At 36.1% G+C, this 21,161-nt stretch overlaps 1 protein-coding gene across 1 annotated transcript in view; it reads right to left on the bottom strand.

Annotated features, from left to right (window-relative positions):
* Window positions 1–10,717: 10,717 nt before the first annotated feature.
* Window positions 10,718–21,161, bottom strand: part of LOC127881807 (uncharacterized) — a 116,795-nt gene continuing 106,351 nt past the window's right edge. Inside the window, exon 52 of the mRNA XM_052429940.1 lies at window positions 10,718–12,048. The gene's annotated coding sequence lies outside the window, so the exon portion shown is untranslated. The remainder of the gene's footprint in view (window positions 12,049–21,161) is intronic.

The raw sequence follows: 21,161 nt of genomic DNA, 5'->3' as shown, positions 1-21,161 counted from the left end.
ATCACATGAGCCTTGCAATGGGAAAACTGGGCTTAATGCATGTGCGTAAAGTGTCATCCCAGATAAGCCTGTGCCGCCCGCAAGGCTAATCTAGGACGACACTTTCCGCCTATCATGGATTTTTGCTAAGAAAGAGACGTCATTTAAACAAAAAATACAAAAAAAAGCGGAAAGTGTCGTCCCTGATTTGCATTTTTGGACTACCCCTGGTAATCTGGTACGATATTTTACGCACATATTTTATTCAACCAGGTTTTATCAGATTGAGGCTCATATATTTCAATACATCTTTCCATACAATAATTAACATTAAATACGCTATTCCTTTCCATACGATATTTAACATTAAATACGTTATACCAATAATGATTTCCCCATCGTTTAAATCTTTAAAATGAATTAGTTATTGAAATTACACGAAACCCTTATATTGCCTTTTTAAACCCTAAATAAAACGAAAACAAATCCAAACATTGAAAAAGAAACCGAAATGAACAAAATTACATCTAACATTACAAACACCGAAAAGAGACGTTTAACAGCAAAAGTTGCGCAATATATACTAAATAATGCATGTACGTATCACAGACACGAGTGAACAGTTAAAATGTTACCACTCGGCAGAAAAAGTGAGTTCTTTCTCCAAAAGATTTAGTAATCAGAATGTTAAATAGAGAGAAAAGGTGTCGATTTTTTACAATTCGAAGGGAAACGCGTGAACGTAGTTTTGGATGTATTTCCACAGGTACAAACATTGCGAGCTGTGTGGTATGTTGATAAATACTATCTGGACGAATACTGTATCTCCCCATATTTTGATTGTTGCTCAGAAAGCCGTCAACTTTACCGGCGTTTGGGCTACAATCAAACACTGTCGGAGATATACGAACAACTGTCGGAGATATACGAGCACCTTTCGGAGGTATACGAACATTTGTCGGAGATATACGGACACCTTCTGGAGGTATACAAACAACTGTCGGAGATATACAAACAAAAATGTTCATGACCAAGGAATAGCGGAAAAATAACACGATGCCAGAGGTGGAAATGCAAAAAGGGATTAAGCGACAAAAATGTATCCGTGGATTTAAAGGCAAGGATTCAAAGGGACCGAAACGCAAATACCAAATATGGTCCAGGAGTCAGTGTTTTTTTCGTTCACATTTGGGTCCGGAAGGGGGGACCCATTCCCAATTGAAAAAAGTATATTTTTTCCCAAATGGGAACTACACACTCCCGATGGAAGGTTTTCAAAAAAGATTTGTAATAAGTTTAAACATGTCTATTACCTAAAAGTCCAGATCTTTTAGTTGAACATTAGAAAATATCACATTGAAATCACTTTTATATCAAGTTCAAAGTATTTGTAAGCATAAAATCAACAACGTTAATTTACCAATTTTAGTCAAAAGAACGCAACATTTTCCAATCCAGAGGGACCCCACTACCAAAATGGTGGGGAAAAAACACACTGAGAGTACAATAATCGGCATTGGGCACGTTTGTTTGATAATAAACCAGAGTTCAATTACATACACATGGACGGAATGCAAAGGTCGACACGTGTACACAAATGGAAAAGTGAATCTATGGATCAGAATGCAAAGGTGGTCATATGAATCACTTTGTAAAGGTGGGCCTATGTATCTGAATGGAAAAGACGACTAAAGGACAATAAAAGGCAATTCATAAATCGAAAGACGACTCTATAGATGAGATTGAATAGGTGGGTGTACGGAACGAAATGGACAGATGGAAAATGGTTTAGATTACGCCGGATGAACCTATGGACAACACATGCGATGTGGACCCAGGGACAAGATTGTATTAGATACATGGATCAAAATCGAAAGGTGGACCGGACCAATAGAGCAGCAGAACCCTGAAAAAACATCAGAATACTCTCGCGGGTCTACGACCTTTTATGAAATATGGTTTAAATTTCTACCGTACAAACAAATATCAAGTATCAAATTTATACTAAAAAATCGATCAAAGCGCATTTTGTGCCTGTCTATATTGACCATAGTGCCATAATGAAATATGACCATGAATGCTAAAAATGCCAGTGGACAAGGATGCCAAAAATGAACTTAATTTACCGGTGATTTGAATTACGCATATGATGACATACGAACCATACTGCAAGGATCAAACCAAATAACAAATTGATTGAATGTAAAACTGTTGACCAAACGCTGTCAAATTGTAGTGCATATCTGCAGTGTATAAACGCATGCCACGCATATGCTGCGTGTGACTACACGCTTGAAACACAACTGGCTGTATATGAATACCCGTGAGCCAGAAATCAAACAGGCGCTCCTTCGTGTTGGCTCTCGTTTCCAGACCGGGTGTCCATGCAAGGCCTGGCTACCAATCGATACCTGATGCGAGAGATATAAAGAAAAAAGATGCATAATCTTCTAGCCCTGCACTCGACAATCATAGCGCTCATTATAGCTTTCAAAAGCCTTCATACAAGGTGTCGCACACTGCTTGATAATTCCTTCAATAGCTGCCTTGATGAAAAGCTTTCAACTGCGTGTCGCAGAAAGCTGCTTTATTCGTGAAGTCCGTATTAAAATGATTTTCTTGTATGAATTTCCCGTGCAAGAAATGTCGCGGCTAAAGAATTATTAAATATAATGAATTGATCGATCACTTAAGATTGTATTGAACACTGTGGAAGTAAATTCTAAAGAGTATTGGCTGTATAAGTATATAAGTAACTGTAAATTCACGCCAAGACATGAAAACAGTAACTCCAGACCTCGTGTTAAAATGGACAGGTATTCTAGTACCCTTTAAAATAAAATCAATCAAAGCGCTGAAGACACTCAAGTTGTTCCGTATTGCATAATCTTAGATGCAACTCATTTTTCCAACGTATGTTATAGCTTTTAAAGTCGTAAGTTTGAAATGAACACAACCAATTCAAATTTATAGTGTGTCTTAACGCACAGGTTGAGATGTGTGTGCACTGTTTATCATCATATTTATGTTATAGAGATAACATAGACAAAATAACAACAACATATCTCTTTTTTGACGCTCTTAAAGCATTAAGAAATATTGTGAAAATGATATAATGAGAACCAGTTAATATAAAATAAAGTTTGCAATCACCATCATATTAAATGAAAATTGTTGGAATATCGAATGCCTATCACAATAAGAGTATAATTTCATGATTCCATGTACACAACTTTTTTGACACCATATACAAGTCAAAATATACAATTACATGTAATTATTGGTGAAAACAAATACAAAATATGCGAGCAGTACTTTTTACTCACGAATAAGTTAGTCATAAAGACAGCGCTGTTGACCCGTACTTTGTTGTTGATGCATTACTGGTTACCCTAGTAGTTCACTTGGTGTCAACCAGTCTCTGATCTTAACATTGGTATAGAACACTAATGCGCCATATGCGCCAATCAAAGCTATAGCCCACACAGCCTGTGCATCTCAGTCTGGTAAGGAAGTGCATAATTAGACCATACCTTGAGTGATTTTATAGTGGATAGCGTCGCCTCTGACCAGAATATGCAAATGCACAGTCTGGGCTTGAGCTTCGCTAGTCGAAACGCCCATTTTCGCATGACGCGTCCATGAAAGTGATATTTGAATGTTTCGAAAGAAAACTGTGTGTTAAATATTAGAATGCGATATATTTCGATGGTGGAGAAATAAACTCATGATAAGCCATGTGAGGACACATATGATGTGAACTCCCGTAGTATAATTTGTATCTACTAACACTGATGTGTGGTTTGACTATAATAACACATATTTCATGCGGTGAATATGCGACTAACAAGTGAAAACACACACACAATAGTTAAACGTTTGTTTTCAATTTAATTATTGAGAAACGAACATTTCAAACTTTATTTCAAAGTCAGCATTTTTGCAACTCGTGTTCATCGTTTTATAAATTGAGAACTGTGAATATAAACAAGCTTAACCTTATACTATCGCTTTGTTATCACCCGTGCAATTGAGAATACATGAGATATCGCCACTACCTGTTGAGAACAAAATAACGTTTCCCAGACATATCAATTTTAACCCCGTTGTAGTATCAAGCACTATTAACGAGGTTACGCAACAGACGCGTGCTAGTGTATTAGACTCTCGATATAATACTATAATTGTTGATCGCCGTAGTTTTATTTTCCCGCATATATTAATAGCCTCACACGATATTCTTATTATGTTTCCATTTGTGAATGAATATAGTTACAGTACTCAAACCTCTGTCATAAATTATACAACTCTTTCTCGACACGGATGCGGCATTTATCAGGTTTATCATATTTAAGAAAAACTGGCTTGAAACGCTAGGTATTAACCACGGACTCTAGATTACACGGATATGAAACGGGACCGTTACGCCAAATATCTTGTTGTGTCTAAGTCACGTGACCGTGTCGTATCTGTCGATCTTTTATCGAAGCGCCGATGTTATACATTTGATGTACCCACTCACGTATTTTGTTAAATTATAGTTTCATTTCTAGGCCGATTTCGACAAATTATATATCATTAGAAAGCTTACGTAATGTAGTTTTCAGATATATAAATATATATTAAGTTTTTCTTCTGATTTTGGCAGCTCGGCGAGTTATAACTTTAACTTTTGCAAATATCATACCGTTTTGGAGTTTTAGAATCTAGATTTACGGTTGACATGTTCGTACTTAATACCGATTTGTAGCGTTTATATTTGGAGTTCAGTTTTAAAAATAACATCTTGCTTAGGAGAATAGAATTCTGTATACGATAGAAAAAAAATTGTTTAAAAACGAAAGTAATTAAGGAATGAAGGCGGGAAAATGTAGCGCGCGTTCCTAACGCACTGAACTGATGCTACGGTCTTGGCGATTATGCTTTTGTTTAGATACCGGTCATTGAATTTCCTTTGCCATGATTATTATATTTTTTATGAAATATATTGAAATATTTTGTTCTAGAGACATATCCATACAGCTAAGTATTAATGAAGCTTAATAAATTTACGATTTCAGCTCTTGATTATAACACAGAAAGGGTGTTAATTTTATGATGAAACAGCGTATACAAATGTATAGGGGACCCTCTTGATATTTTTCGGCTTTGCATACTTCAAGTATAATGGGTGTCAAAACATTCATCGTTTGTTGTTTATTATCAAAAAGGTAATTATGTAAAATTATATGAAAGGTTATTAACCATAAATTATCAATTAATTAAAATTATTTAAAGATTCTTGAAAATCACGGTCAACTGTCTATGCATGTATATTGAAATATCTTTATAAGTTAACAGAGTTATAAATATATAGAATTCTAAATTAAAACTCTGTATTATTTGTATTTTTCGGAAAGATTATTTAACCCCGTTGTGGTCAAATGAGAATGCTGTTTTTAATTATGTTGTTCCGTACACTACCATACACTCTTTATAGGACTACGAAATGACGGAGTTTTTTTACCGGTACCCGCTAAATACGTTAAATGTTAAGTATTAGATTTTTTAAATGTTTAAAATGTACATGTATAGGTATTAAGCACTTATAATTATTGTGATTTAGCTGGCTGACATCTATACAGTATTTAGTATATGGCAATCTGTATGGGCAGATGACTATAAATGTTTTCAATACGCTACATATCTTATAAACGCAAAATTGAGTATTTGGCGTTACATTACTCCAAGAAATGACCACTAATACCACGAGAAGACATGGAGGTATCATAAAAAGTGTAATCTGACCAGACATTGCCACCTGTGGTTAGGGACCAATATACAAGTATAGGTCCCTGCTGTGGCGTATGACACCATAGTGTTATTTAGTATTGGTCGGCACAGTTTCTGATCATAACGAGATAATTGGTTTGTGCTGAACACAGGGGTAATAAAACCACAGATCTATCAGTAAACAAGATTATTGAGATATCTTTTTTTGAACACCGCGATAAAAATGCTCAAACCATGGACTCTAGATTACACGGATAAGAAACATGGCAACATTCTCAGAATCATCACTGCTATATGTGTAATCACCTAACAATTCGTCTAAAAATAATTTATATATTTGAGTTGAAGACGATGTACTGTTGTTTAAGTCTGAATAAACTATCTGTCTGCCTGTCTAAATCCAAGCCGTCATCGTCCCGGTGAAAAAAAATCTGATTTTCAATAGTTGGACATGATGCCCTGATGTCAAAATACGAAATGACCCGCGTAACACGGACCGTGATTTTCAAGAATCTTTAATAAATTGATAATTTAAGGTAAATAACATTTCAAATAATTATACATAATTACCTTGTTGATAATAAACAGCAAACGATGAATGTTTTTGACACCCATTTTATTTCAAGTATGCATGCAAAGCCGAATAATATCGAGAGGGTCCGCTATATACGCTATTTCATCATAAATTTTACACCCTTTCTGTGTTATAAACAAGAGCTGAAATCGTTAATTTATTAAGATTCATTTATAATAAGCTTTATTGATATGTTTCGTGAACAAAATACTACAATATATTCCATAAAAAATATAATAAGATGGCAAAAGAAATTCAATGGCCGGTTTCTAAACAAAAGCATAATCGCCAAGACCGTAGCATCAGTTCAGTGCGTTAGGAACGCGCGCTACATTTTCCCGCCTTCATTCCTTAATTACTTTCGTTTTTAAACATTTTTTTTTTCTATCGTATACAGAATTCTATTCTCCTAAGCAAGATGTAATTTTTAAAACTGAACTCCAAATATAAACGCTACAAATTGGTATTAAGTACGAACATGTCAACCGTAAATCTAGATTCTAAAACTCCAAAACTGTATGATATTTGCAAAAGTTAAAGTTATAACCTGCCGGGCTGTCGAAATCAGAAGAAAAACTTAATATATATTGATATATCTGTTTACTACGTAACGTAAGCTTTCTAATGATATATAATTTGTCAAAATCGGCCGAGAAATGAAACTATAATTTAACAAAAGACGTGAGTGGGTACATCAAAATGTATAACATCGGCGCTTCGCTGTACGCTAATCGTAAAAGATCGATAGCCACAACACGTTAAAACGCGCGGTGGTAAAACATAAAATGTGTATTTCTTGTGTTTAACTCGCTATAAATCCATTAATAACAACGGGAATATACTAAAAGTTATATTTTTTTGAAAGAGGAATTAATAAGCAACAAGATAACGTATAAACCAATAAAATCGGATGAATAGTTTTTGCATAAGATTGAATTTACTACAGTAAGGGTCAAATACTCGATTCATCTCCTGTCAATATACACTCCGTGGTTTACTTCAGTATTCACCACAGGTGGTTAGCGTGTGGCTATGATATTAATTAGTGAAAACATCATTTTGAATGATAAATAATCATATTATAACGAAAAATTAACTTTTCTGAAAAAAAAAATTTCACTATCAAATATATATATAACAAGGTATGCAACTCAAAATCACCCCAAAACGGGGTGCATCGCTTTGAACAGCCATATCTTCATCAATTGTGCAGCGATTTTCACGATCTCGGTCTTATTCAACGCAGAAATGAATTTCCTTTCTGGAAATGTATATGTCTTGCAATATTTTTACAAATGCTGGGTCAACTTTTAAGAAATAACACGATACACAACACGCATGACCCAGTTGACAGTGATCATGTATTCTTTATGAATGAAATCTCCAGTCGTAAAGACACACCTCCGCATTGGACCAATGAAATCACTCGTATGTTTAAAATGTCAGTTAGTTGAAATGTATGTAAACAAAGGTTTCAAACGGCGCTGGACAGTTAGTCTTGATGCAGAATGTAACGACAAGAACGGTAATAATGTTTTTTCATACGTTTTATTGAATTATGGTATCGAACTACATGAACTTTGTAGGGAAGTTGCCCTTTACTCCGTGAAGATTTCAGTCTTAAAGACAGCATGATCACTGTCAACTGGGTCATGCGTGTTGTGTATCGTGTTATTTCTTAAAAGTTGACCCAGCATTTGTTAAAATATTGCAAGACATATACATTTCCAGAAAGGAAATTCATTTCTGCGTTGAATAAGACCGAGATCGTAAAAATCGCTGCAAAATTTATGAAGATATGGCTGTTCAAAGCGATGCATCCCGTTTTGGGCTGATTTTGAGTTGCATACCTTGTTATATATATATTTGATAGTGAAATATTTTTTTTTTCAGAAAAGTTAATTTTTCGTTATAATATGATTATTTATCATTCAAAATGATGTTTTCACTAATTAATATCATAGCCACACGCTAACCACCTGTGGTATTCACAACAGAAGACCTATCAAACACTCCAGAACTTGAAGATGAAATTGAGGAAGTACCACCTATTATTGTTAATAAGAAAGGCATTATAAAACTCCTAAAAGGCATACATGTCCCTAAAGCTACCGAACAGACAATAGTTCCTAAGGCACAGTATTGGGGCCATTGCTATTTCTCGTTTACATAAACGATTTGCCCAAATGTGTCAAATCCAAACCAGGACTCGTTGCAGACGACTGTATGCTTTACAATGTAATTAAAACACCCGATGATGCAAAACAACTATAGAGTGACCTCGACAATCTACACGAATGGGCAAACAAGTGGCAAATGCAATTAAATGAAGACAAGTGCGAGGTCTTACGGATAACAAATAAAACCAAACCGATAATAACTGATTTTAAGATTCATGGAAAAGTATTAGCAACAGTTAAAACCGCAAAATATCTAGGTTGCAACTTGCAACATCTCCTCTGATTTATCATGGAACACTCATATAAACATAATTACTTCAAAAGCAAATAACACACTTGGCTTTCTACGAAGAAATACATACAGTTGTTACCAAAATGTGAAAGAAAAAGTTCTATAAATCTCTAGTTCGGCCTAAAGTTAAATATGTTGCAACTGTTTGGGACCCATATAAACCACCAAACACCAGGTGAAATGTTGGTAACATAGACAAAATTGAGCAAATTCAAAGAAAAGCAGCAAGATATGTAAAAGGGGACTATCGGCGTACAAGTAGCGTCACATCTATGCTACAACAACTATCCTGTGACAGTCTTAAACAGCGCCGCGAACATGCAAAAGTTACTATGATGTACAGGATAGTACACCATCTTATAGCCATTCCAATTTATCCCCATCTTGTGAGTCCTGCCATAACATACACCAGAGGTCATTGCTGGAAATACATGGTACCACCATCTCGACTCAAACTAAACATGTGCTCATTCTTCCTGAGCACTATCAGGTTATGGAACTCGTTACCATCTACAGTTGTTGCAGCCACTACAATCGAGAACTTCAAGTCCAGGCTGCAGTCGGTCGCCTAGATAATCGGCCGTTTTTGTCTTTTAACGCTCACTGTAAAAATTAATGTATGAAACACCGATTTTAAAGCACAGTTCTGTTCTGAACGACACATATACATAGTTCACCAACTTCCACATTACTCGTATTCGAGGTTTGAAGTTTATTGGAAGAAGAAGAAGATAAAAATTAACATACATATGAACATAATTTATTTGAAAAAAAAGCCGACAACTATCAATTTAGCGTTATAATTCGCGGATGCAATAAAATGAAAAATTCCCAGTTCAAATCTATTTATTAAACCTAATTTCCACATATAATATATTGAATGTGAACATAATTTAAAAATAAAATTCAAACATGCTAAACAATATATAAAATGTAAAACAAATATACTCCTGTGTACATTATTATGTTGAAGATAAAAAATTAAATGTGATAAGCAAACTAATAAATTAGCAATGAAGGTAAGAAAAAAAGATAAAATTCCAAAGAAAACTAAAACACTAATTTGTGAAAAATAAAAAAGAAATGTCTGTACCATGTATGGTAGGTACTTCTCTTTTAAAACTGTATAGATAAAGAGTGCCAATTATGCCAATTATAATGGTGATCAGATAGCTATGCCGCTTCAGTTGAGCAGATGAAAAACATAATAAATTTAGCATAAATATTGGCACATAAGAATAGATTTTGCATAAATATTGGCACATAATTGAGTGTTCTGGTTTAAGAATACTTCCAATTGCGGATAACTAATTTAGTAACATTTTAGCGGCTCTCTGTGAAAACAGGGCTTAAAGAATGTAAGTAAAGTATAATGACAGGTTAGCATGTGCATTCCTTACAGGCAGATCAGAAGGACGACACTTTCCACTTTTATGGCATTTTTTTGGACTGCAAGGGTAAATCTGGGGCAACACTTTACTGACATGAATTAAGTCTAGTTTTTGTAGAGCTCGACTCCATTAATTTTGTTTAAAAAGCTTCAATCAACTTTACACCAAATTATGCATAAACCTTGTTAATGGTCGGTTATTAAGATCATGTTTTTCTTCATTTTATTTCAGTGGTTACAATTCAAGTGCTGTCCATTACATAATATACAACTTTAAACAGCAACCAGTGAAGTGTTTGACGTCTGATATTATGTATTTTTTTTAGCTAAATTAAAAAAGCAAAAACTAACAAAAGAACCCATTCTTGATTACCAAAATAAATATTAATGATCATTCCCAAAAATAATCTGAGTAAACAAAATTGCTCAGAATTAATAAAAATAAAAATACAAATGAAAATATTTCAATTTCATTTCCATAACAAACAACATTTATTTACAATAATGAGAAAAACGTCAACAAAGAATTCAAGTGAATGTTATGCAAACAGTCTATATGATACAAAGAGATGAATTATCACAATTGATAAATGCTGACATAATAATAGTAAATCTCTAAGAATATAAAACATCATTTTCTATCACAGAAGAGGAAATATTATATAAAATATTTCATGTATATGTAAGCACGAGATTATAATGCTGTTGATAGTACATTCATACAAGTAATGCTTTAAGGCTGAGCTTTAGACATATAATCATGTAATACTGTTGGACAAGCTGTCGTTCAGTGTGAAGCAATGAAATGTTTTTTTTTCCAAATTGCTAACATTTGGTATTAAAACAATGGCTTTATTTTAATGGAGAAAAAATTCTTCAACATATCTTAAAATTGAGAACTTTTATTTATTATTTGATTCTCTTACAAAGCAAGGTACCAACTGAACAATATGTATGAATGTAAACATAAGGCATTTGTAACACATGAGTTTCCAATTGCAGCATTTGGAAAACAAACTATAAATTTACATTCAATATAAGTAACACCTCCTTCATAATATTAATATATGCGAGTTATTTTTGTAATGATATCAACTGCATGTCTGCATTAAGTCATATTAAATTGTATTGTTATTTTGCCAAAAAAATGCATATTCAAGACAAAGCATGATTATACATATCTAAGACAGAAAATCTCTTTAAAACCTCTGCGAAATTTGCAACGATAAAATATCACTTTTTAAATGCACAAAACATGTTTTAAATGCACACAGACTCATAAAAAGATTAAAGCACTACTTAACATTATGATAAACATGTATATTATTTTTATGTTTAAATTAAACACCGGCACCTCTACAAAAAGAAACTGCATACAAATAGGCTACTGATTCGTGATAATATCAAAATGTACTCTTATTCAAACACAAGCAAGTATAATGATGGCTAATCAAGCAGTTTATTCAACAAAATAAAGATGGGTAGGATATATGTGATAAAGCTTCAGCTTAAATACTACGAAATTGTACAACCTATTTTTTATTAACTGACAAACAATTTACACTTTTTTCTTCCATACAAATATATTTATGCATGTAAAATCTTAAATAGGAGGTTACACTCTAATCTGCCTACAAATGCATGTTTAAATATTGCTAAAGTATAACTGGCTCAAGTCAAAATTCACAACACAACAAAATAAATCCTCCATGAACAATACATGTAATTACAAAACATGTTACTGCTAGTTTGTGTATCACTTTTGTTAAAATGTTTGTATCAGATCTGTATTCCAGAACCAGATCTAAATCAATGTTGCAAACACAAGACCCATAAAGGCTATTGCCCTAAATATTCTGACCTTGACGGGAGAAAATTCTTCAAATATAAATATCTTTTCATTTTTAAATCAAATCATCCCCACACTCAGAGATGCAATCGGATCTTTTTAAGAAACCATAGACCAGAATTTATGATCTTCATCGCATTGCTAATGAAATCAAGTACTAAAGGTTATGATATGCTCGTGGTTGCTATAAAAACCATGACCTAGAAGTTGTGACCTCCTTTTTGTGCTATAGAAACCAGGAGCTATAAGTTATGATCTCCTTTTTTGTGCTATAAAAACCAGGACCTAGCAGTTGTGACCTCCTTATGTATGCTACAGAAACCAGGACCTAGAAGTTGTGTCTTTCTTTTGGTTGCTATAGAAACCAGGACCTAGAAGTTGTGACCTCCTTTAGTTTGCTATAGAAAACATGACCTATAAGTTGTAACCTCCTTTTGTTTGCTATAAAAACAAGGACCTAGAAGTTTGACCTCCATTCGAATGCTACATATACCATTTTATATTAGTTTGACCTGGTTGCTATATAAACCAGGAATAAGTTGATGTGACCTTCATCTTCATTGCTAGGGATATCATGACCTAGAAGTTGTTACCTCCGGTAGGTGTCTATGATAAAATGTAATCTATCTAATAGTTGGCAATGGGTTTTCCTCCTTCAATTGCCAGTTCCTCCAGTTGAACTATAGTCAGGTGCTTGTCAAAATCCAGTTCATTTAAAAGTTGGTCCGCTATACGGCTTCTCAACCTTCCTCCCACCTGAAAATAATTGTTTTCACATAAATGAAATATACCATATACTAAAATTTTTTTCTGAACAAATATCGCTATCAATAATTGTTTGCTTATTGATTCTGCGTATTTTTATTTATTAACGGATTTAAGATTTAAAGTAAAAATCAAGTGTTCAATGTTTAATGATGCTGTTTTGTATATAATACTTATTTAGTTTTAAAACGCATCTTTAGTAGAAGACAACACATCATGAATGATGTTACAATTCAGGTTACTATTCCAGGCCCCCTGTAAATACCGGTAATACTTATTTCGTTTTAAAACGCATCTTCAGTAGAAGACAACACATCATGAATGATGTTACAATTCAGTTTACTATTCAAGGCCCCCTATTTAATTAAAATGTATCACAAGAATGAAACAAATTTAATGTTAAACAGCTATAATATATAAATAAGTTTGGAACAGACAATTATATAGAAAACAACAGCATGTCTTCAATGATGGTAGATAATAGCCAGCACACAACTTTATCGCCACATTGGTGCAAAAAGGTACCATGTGACAATGAGATTACAAGGCACACAGTACATTTTTGCACCAATAGAGCGATATACTGTATGAGACAAATGTCAAATATATATATGAGCTCCCTTCTGGGAAAATGATATTTAAAGCATGTGCATAAATTGTCATCCAACACCAGCCTGTGCATTCTTCACAGGCTAATCAGGGACGACACTTCCTGTTGTTAAGGAATTTTTAGCTTAAATAAAGTCTCATCTTAACCCTTTCACACTCAGAAGCAAAATGAAAATGGCTATATGCAAACACCATAAAACCAGACCAGCCTGCGAGTAACTTGCGGTCTGTTCAGGTTTAATGCTGTTTGCTGCTCATCAGTATCTAAGGCTTGGAAATTGAGCCTTAAAAACTTGAATCTAGTAAGAAAGGTCTTAAATCAAATATAACTTTCTAATGGACTAGACATGCGTGAAAATACGTATCTAAGTGGTAAAGTGTTAACAAAATTCCATTTAAGTTGGAATTGTTGTCACTGATTTGTCTGTACGGATGGCACTTTATGCACGTGCATTAAGCCCCATTTTTCCAGAGCGCGACACATAGAGGAAAACATGAGCAACATACCGTCTTTGGTCTCTGCATCTTCTTGCTGGGCTCATTGTTGAGGTTGCCCATGTCAGGGGTGATGGTGCGGTTGTTGGGCCAGATAATGGCGGGGGGGAAGAGACCAGAGGACAGGGTACCTCGGCTCGCGATGCTACGGTGGGCGGACTGAACGCGCGACCTCTTGCCAGTAGAGGCTGCAATGAGGCGAACATGGGTGGAATCTTAAAACGGTGTATTATGAACAGACATCACATGTTACTAGAATATAATAATTTAACCCTTACCCACTCTAAAGCAAAGTGAAAATGGCTATGTGCAAACAGCACAAGAGCACCACATAACGGGTGCCACGCTCGGCGGCAGGTGCAGTTTTGAATAAATGCAAGCTTGTCAGATTTTTTTTGATTTTTTTAGAGGTCACAGTGACCTTGACCTTTGACCTAGTGACCCCAAAATGGGTGTAGCATGTAGAACTCATCAAGCTGCAGCTACATATGAAGTGTCAAAGTTGTAGGTTGAAGCACTTTGATTTTAGAGCCAATGTTCAAAACCTTAACAAAATGTTAAGGTTTTGCGGACGACACGACGGCAGACACGGACACGCTGGCTATGACAATACCTCGGGTTTCTCCGAAAACAGCCGAGCTAATAGAGCCAGAACAGCCTGCGAGTAACTCGCATTCTGTTCAGGTATTATGCTGTTTGCTGCTCATAAGTATCTTTGGGTTGGAAATGAAGCCAATGAAACTTAAATGTAGTCAAAAACGGTCTTTAATTAAATTTAACTGTCTAAGGACTACAAACGTCAAAATACGTATCTAAGTGGTAAAGGGCTTTATTATATCTAAGATCTTGGACTTAATGAAAAACCATTCAAGTTTGTTTCCTACGTAGAACCAGTACTTGGTGTATTTTTGGTAGATCCAAAACATTTGGGATCTAATCTGTAATCCCTTGGTTGCAAAGGGGAAAAATGTCAACTATGCCAGGGTGAACATAAATTAATTGCCAACCATTGGGAACAGCTCTCAGTTTGAATTCCCTTGACATTTTAGAAACGTTTATAGTTTTCAAGGATTATTTTCATTTGAATTGCTTGTTATTAAGTTTAATAGTTTAATATTTTGCACATTTATATTGATTTATTTTGGATTATAATAACCCAGAATACAACAGATGGAACTCACGTGTCATTGGTGTGAAGGCTGACTGCGTTCGACTCACACAAGATTCATAGTCATATACCTAAAATAGAACAGAAATAGTCAGCTGATTCAAAAAAAAACACAAACACTAGGAAAACACTACTGTAATTTTTTTATTACAATTTCTCTTATTTGAAATTGTTTTTTCTGCCTTGAAATATTAAGAAAAAAAACTAAATTTAAAATCAGTCCAAAATTTGAATCTGCATTATTGAGAAAATAGGCAGTATTTATCTTCTCAAATGATAGCTATTGGAGGTGTGTAATACATAGCAACATACACAGAAGTAAGCAACAATACATTTCTCAAGATATACGCAACAAGTTCAAAACACATCTTTTTTTGCTGGTTTCAAAGTTTTGAAATTATATCATTCTTGCAACCATATAAGATACAGCAAAATTAACAACAGCACTGCATAACAGACGGGTGCCAACGCTCAGTTGTGGATGCAGTTTTGAATAAATGAAAGCTTGTCAAATTATATATTTTTTAGAGGTCACAGTGACCTTGACCTTTGACCCAGTGACCCCAAAATGGGTGTGGCGTGTAGAACTCATCAAGGTGCATCTGGTACATATGAAGTTTCAAAGTTGTAGGTGGAAGCACTTTGATTTTAGAGCAATGTTAAGGTTTTATCACGGCCGAGGGCAGACGACGAGCTGGCTAAGACAATACCTTGGATTTTCTCCGAAAACAGCCAAGCTTAAAATCTGGCTATGACAATACATCAGGTTTTCACCGAAAACAGCTGAGCTTAAAATCTTACTTAATGAAGCATTGACACAGGCAAAACTATATACTGCTCCTGCACTAAAATCCTAAAAGGGGGAATATAAAAATTTCCGTCACAAACCACAGCCTGCAGATCATCGACCCTCTGGAAAGCGTCAAGCTTCATGTTGCGCTCATGCTGCAGTTTCTTGCGCGCCACGTCAACGTCCCTCTTGATCTTCTCGAAGTATGCGCTGTTCTGCTTGAGGTTGCGGTCCTTCTCCTCGGCCAGGGTCGCCAGCTGGCACTCCTTGTCCTGGAGCTCCTCCAGCTGCAAACATCGAAAATGAGTTGATACGGGTTAGAAAATTTGAGTCGCACTCTGAGAAAACAGGGCTTAATGCATGTGCAAATAAAGTTGTGCCATATTATGACATTTTTCGTTTAAAGGAATTCTACCAAAAATTCAGTTAAGGTGGAAAGTGTCGTCCCTTATTAGCCTGTGAAGACACTAAACACACATGCTTCACCCCTTTCCCACTTAGAAGCAAAGTGAAAATGGTTATGTGCAAACAGCATAAAACCAGATCAGCCTGCCAAAAACTTGCAGTATGTTCAGGTTTTATGCTGTTGCCGCTAATCAGTATCAAAGGGTTGGAAGCTTTAAAACTTGAATCTGGTTCGAAAGGTCTTTAATCAAATGTAACTTTCTAAGGCACTACAAATGCGTCAAAATACGTATCTAAGTGGAAAAGGGTTAAACCCTGCTTTCTCATACTGCCTGCTCTGCTGGAGGTGGTGGTCCTTGGTCAGACCATTCTGTTGAAAAGAAGGCCTCTAAGGGGCGGGGCATATGACTTTGGTAAAACATTGTTGACACTATTGAAGTCACATTTATTTTCCAATCTTCATTACCTTGGCAAGAAAATGTTATTTCTTTGATATTTATAAGTATCTTAGCTGAGTTTTAAAATGATACTGTCTTGTTGAAAAACACTGGCACCAGAAAGGTGGGGAATTTTTCCTTTCATGGGTTTAGTAAGTCCTTGTTAACAATAGAAGTCATTTTTATAGGCAAATTGTCATGAAACTATAAGTCAGAAAACTTGTTGTAATGATATCTCAGCCAAGTTTTAATATGGTTACGGTATGCTAAAAATTATGGCCACCAGGGGACAGGGCAGTTTTCCTTATATGGCTATAGTGAAACCTTGTTAAAGCTCTATAGGCCAATCTTAATGAAACAAGGTCAGAACATTTGTCCCAATTAAATCTTGAGTTTGAAACTGGATCACGTGAGGAAAAAAACTAGTTCACTGGGTGAATTGAAAAAAAGTTTGTTAACACTCTAGAAGTCGCATTTTGTGTTCAATCTAGCTGATACTTGGTAAAAACAATTGACTTACCAGTTTTTCTATGTTTGCCTGTTTAGCCTGCTCCTACTTACCAGTTTCTTTATGTTTGCTTTTCTCACCAGTTTCTCCATGTTTACTTTCTCTCACCAGTTTCTTGATGTTTGCCTGTTTGGCCTGCTCTCACTTAATTACCAGTTTCTCTATGTTTGCTTTCTCTAACTTACCAGTTTCTCAATGCTTGCCTGTTTGGCCTGCTCTCACTTACCAGTTTCTCTATGTTTGCTTTCTATCACTCACCAGTCTCTCTATGTTTGCTTTCTCTCACTCACCAGTTTCTCTATGTTTGCTTCTTCTCAAATACCAGTTTCTCTATGTTTGCTTTCTGTCACTCACCAGTCTCTCTATGTTTACTTTCTTTTCCTCACCAGTTTCTCTATGTTTGCTTCTTCTCACTTACCAGTTTCTCTATGTTTTCCTGTTTGACCTGATCCCACTTACCGGTTTCCCAATGTTTGCCTGTTTGACCTGCTCTCACTTACCAGTTTCTCTATGTTTGCTTTCTCTCACTTACCAGTTTCTCTTTGTTTTCCTGTTTGACCTGAACCCACTTACCAGTTTCTCAATGTTTACCTGTTTGGCCTGCTCTCACTTACCAGTTTCTCTATGTTTGCTTTCTGTCACTCACCAGTCTCTCTATGTTTGCTTTCTGTCACTCACCAGTTTCTCTATGTTTGCTTCTTCTCACTTACCAGTTTCTCTATGTTTGCTTTCTGTCACTCACCAGTCTTTCTATGTTTGCTTTTTCTCACTCATCAGTTTCTCTATGTTTGCTTCTTCTCACTTACCAGTTTCTCTATGTTTTCCTGTTTGAGCTCATCACACTTACCAGTTTCTCTATGTTTGCCTATTTGGCCTGCTCTCACTTACTAGTTTCTCTATGTTTGTCTATTTGGCCTGCTCCCACTTACTAGATTCTCTATGTTTGCCTATTTGGCCTGCTCCCACTTACTAGTTTCTCTATGTTTGCCTATTTGGCCTGCTCCCACTTACTAGTTTCTCTATGTTTGCCTATTTGGCCTGCTCCCACTTACCAGTTTCTCTATGTTTGTCTATTTGGCCCGCTCCCACTTACTAGTTTCTCTATGTTTGCCTATTTGGCCTGCTCACACTTACTAGTTTCTCTATGTTTGTCTATTTGGCCTGCTCACACTTACCAGTTTCTCTATGTTTGTCTATTTGGCCTGCTCCCACTTACTAGTTTCTCTATGTTTGCCTATTTGGCCTGCTCCCACTTACTAGGTCCTCTATGTTTGCCTATTTGGCCTGCTCACACTTACTAGTTTCTCTATGTTTGCCTATTTGGCCTGCTCCCACTTACTAGTTTCTCTATGTTTGCCTATTTGGCCTGCTCCCACTTACCAGTTTCTCTATGTTTGGCTATTTGGCCTGCTCCCACTTACTAGTTTCTCTATGTTTGCCTATTTGGCCTGCTCACACTTACTAGTTTCTCTATGTTTGTCTATTTGGCCTGCTCCCACTTACTAGTTTCTCTATGTTTGTCTATTTGGCCTGCTCACACTTACTAGTTTCTCTATGTTTGTCTATTTGGCCTGCTCACACTTACTAGTTTCTCTATGTTTGTCTATTTGGCCTGCTCACACTTACTAGTTTCTCTATGTTTGTCTATTTGGCCTGCTCACACTTACTAGTTTCTCTATGTTTGTCTATTTGGCCTGCTCACACTCACTAGTTTCTCTATGTTTGTCTATTTGGCCTGCTCACACTTACCAGTTTCTCTATGTTTGTCTATATGGCCTGCTCCCACTTACCAGTTTCTCTATGTTTGTCTATTTGGCCTGCTCACACTTACTGGTTTCTCTATGTTTGTCTATTTGGCCTGCTCACACTTACTAGTTTCTCTATGTTTGCCTATTTGGCCTGCTCACACTTACTAGTTTCTCTATGTTTGCCTATTTGGCCTGCTCCCACTTACCAGTTTCTCTATGTTTGTCTATTTGGCCTGCTCCCACTTACTAGTTTCTCTATGTTTGCCTATTTGGCCTGCTCACACTTACTAGTTTCTCTATGTTTGTCTATTTGGCCTGCTCACACTTACCAGTTTCTCTATGTTTGCCTATTTGGCCTGCTCCCACTTACCAGTTTCTCTATGTTTGTCTATTTGGCCTGCTCACACTTACTGGTTTTTCTATGTTTGTCTATTTGGCCTGCTCACACTTACTAGTTTCTCTATGTTTGCCTATTTGGCCTGCTCACACTTACTAGTTTCTCTATGTTTGCCTATTTGGCCTGCTCCCACTTACCAGTTTCTCTATGTTTGTCTATTTGGCCTGCTCCCACTTACTAGTTTCTCTATGTTTGCCTATTTGGCCTGCTCACACTTACTAGTTTCTCTATGTTTGTCTATTTGGCCTGCTCACACTTACTAGTTTCTCTATGTTTGTCTATTTGGCCTGCTCACACTTACTAGTTTCTCTATGTTTGTCTATTTGGCCTGCTCACACTTACTAGTTTCTCTTTGTTTGTCTATTTGGCCTGCTCACACTTACTAGTTTCTCTATGTTTGTCTATTTGGCCTGCTCCCACTTACTAGTTTCTCTATGTTTGTCTATTTGGCCTGCTCACACTTACTAGTTTCTCTATGTTTGTCTATTTGGCCTGCTCCCACTTACTAGTTTCTCTATGTTTGTCTATTTGGCCTGCTCACACTTACCAGTTTCTCTATGTTTGCCTATTTGGCCCGCTCACACTTACCAGTTTCTCTATGTTTGTCTATTTGGCCTGCTCACACTTACCAGTTTCTCTATGTTTGTCTATTTGGCCTGCTCACACTTACCAGTTTCTCTATGTTTGCCTATTTGGCCTGCTCCCACTTACTAGTTTCTCTATGTTTGTCTATTTGGCCTGCTCCCACTTACCAGTTTCTCTATGTTTGTCTATTTGGCCTGCTCCCACTTACTAGTTTCTCTATGTTTGCCTTTTTGGCCTGCTCACACTTACTAGTTTCTCTATGTTTGTCTATTTGGCCTGCTCACACTTACTAGTTTCTCTATGTTTGTCTATTTGGCCTGCTCACTTACTAGTTTCTCTATGTTTGTCTATTTGGCCTGTTCACTTACTAGTTTCTCTATGTTTGTCTATTTGGCCTGCTCCCACTTACTAGTTTCTCTATGTTTGTCTATTTGGCCTGCTCACACTTACCAGTTTCTCTATGTTTGTCTATTTGGCCTGCTCCCACTTACTAGTTTCTCTATGTTTGCCTATTTGGCCTGCTCCCACTTACTAGTTTCTCTATGTTTGCCTATTTGGCCTGCTCCCACTTACCAGTTTCTCTATGTTTGTCTATTTGGCCTGCTCCCACTTACTAGTTTCTCTATGTTTGCCTATTTGGCCTGCTCCCACTTACTAGTTTCTCTATGTTCGCCTGCTTGGCCTGTTCTAGCTGCTTCTGACTGCGGGCCTTTTGCATCGCCTCATGGGTCTTCTCCAGCTTTTCCTTCAACTGCAAGTACACAAGTTGTAGCTGCTTCAAATGGTAATAGGTCGTACTGGCATAGGGGATATTGTGTCCGTCTTTTGACTGGGAGGTCATGTGTTTGATCTCCACTTTGGGAGCATTGTTTAGATCTCTCTCAAAGACACTAAGTACTGGTTCTTCCCACAAAAACGGACAAGAAAGCATTTAAACAAGCCTTAGGCTTTCGATTCAATTGATCTTAAATAAAAACCCAGTAGTTCAAAACTAAATAATATTAACCCTAAAAAACTAAAGAACTGTTGTACAAAAAAACAACTGAATTTATTTATTGAAATCGCCTTGTCAACATATAGCACACAGACCTCCTTATCAAGCTGTTTCTTCACGTCATTCGCCTCTTTTTGTTGGTCCGCAAGGGCCTTTCTAAGAGCCACAATCTGTTGCCGTAGCAATATGATCTGCTCCTCAGCCTCCATTTTCATCGTCTCACA

Source organism: Dreissena polymorpha, chromosome 5, assembly GCF_020536995.1.
Source record: "Dreissena polymorpha isolate Duluth1 chromosome 5, UMN_Dpol_1.0, whole genome shotgun sequence".
Classification (NCBI taxonomy): domain Eukaryota; kingdom Metazoa; phylum Mollusca; class Bivalvia; order Myida; family Dreissenidae; genus Dreissena; species Dreissena polymorpha.
This window is presented reverse-complemented; position numbering and strand designations above follow the sequence as displayed.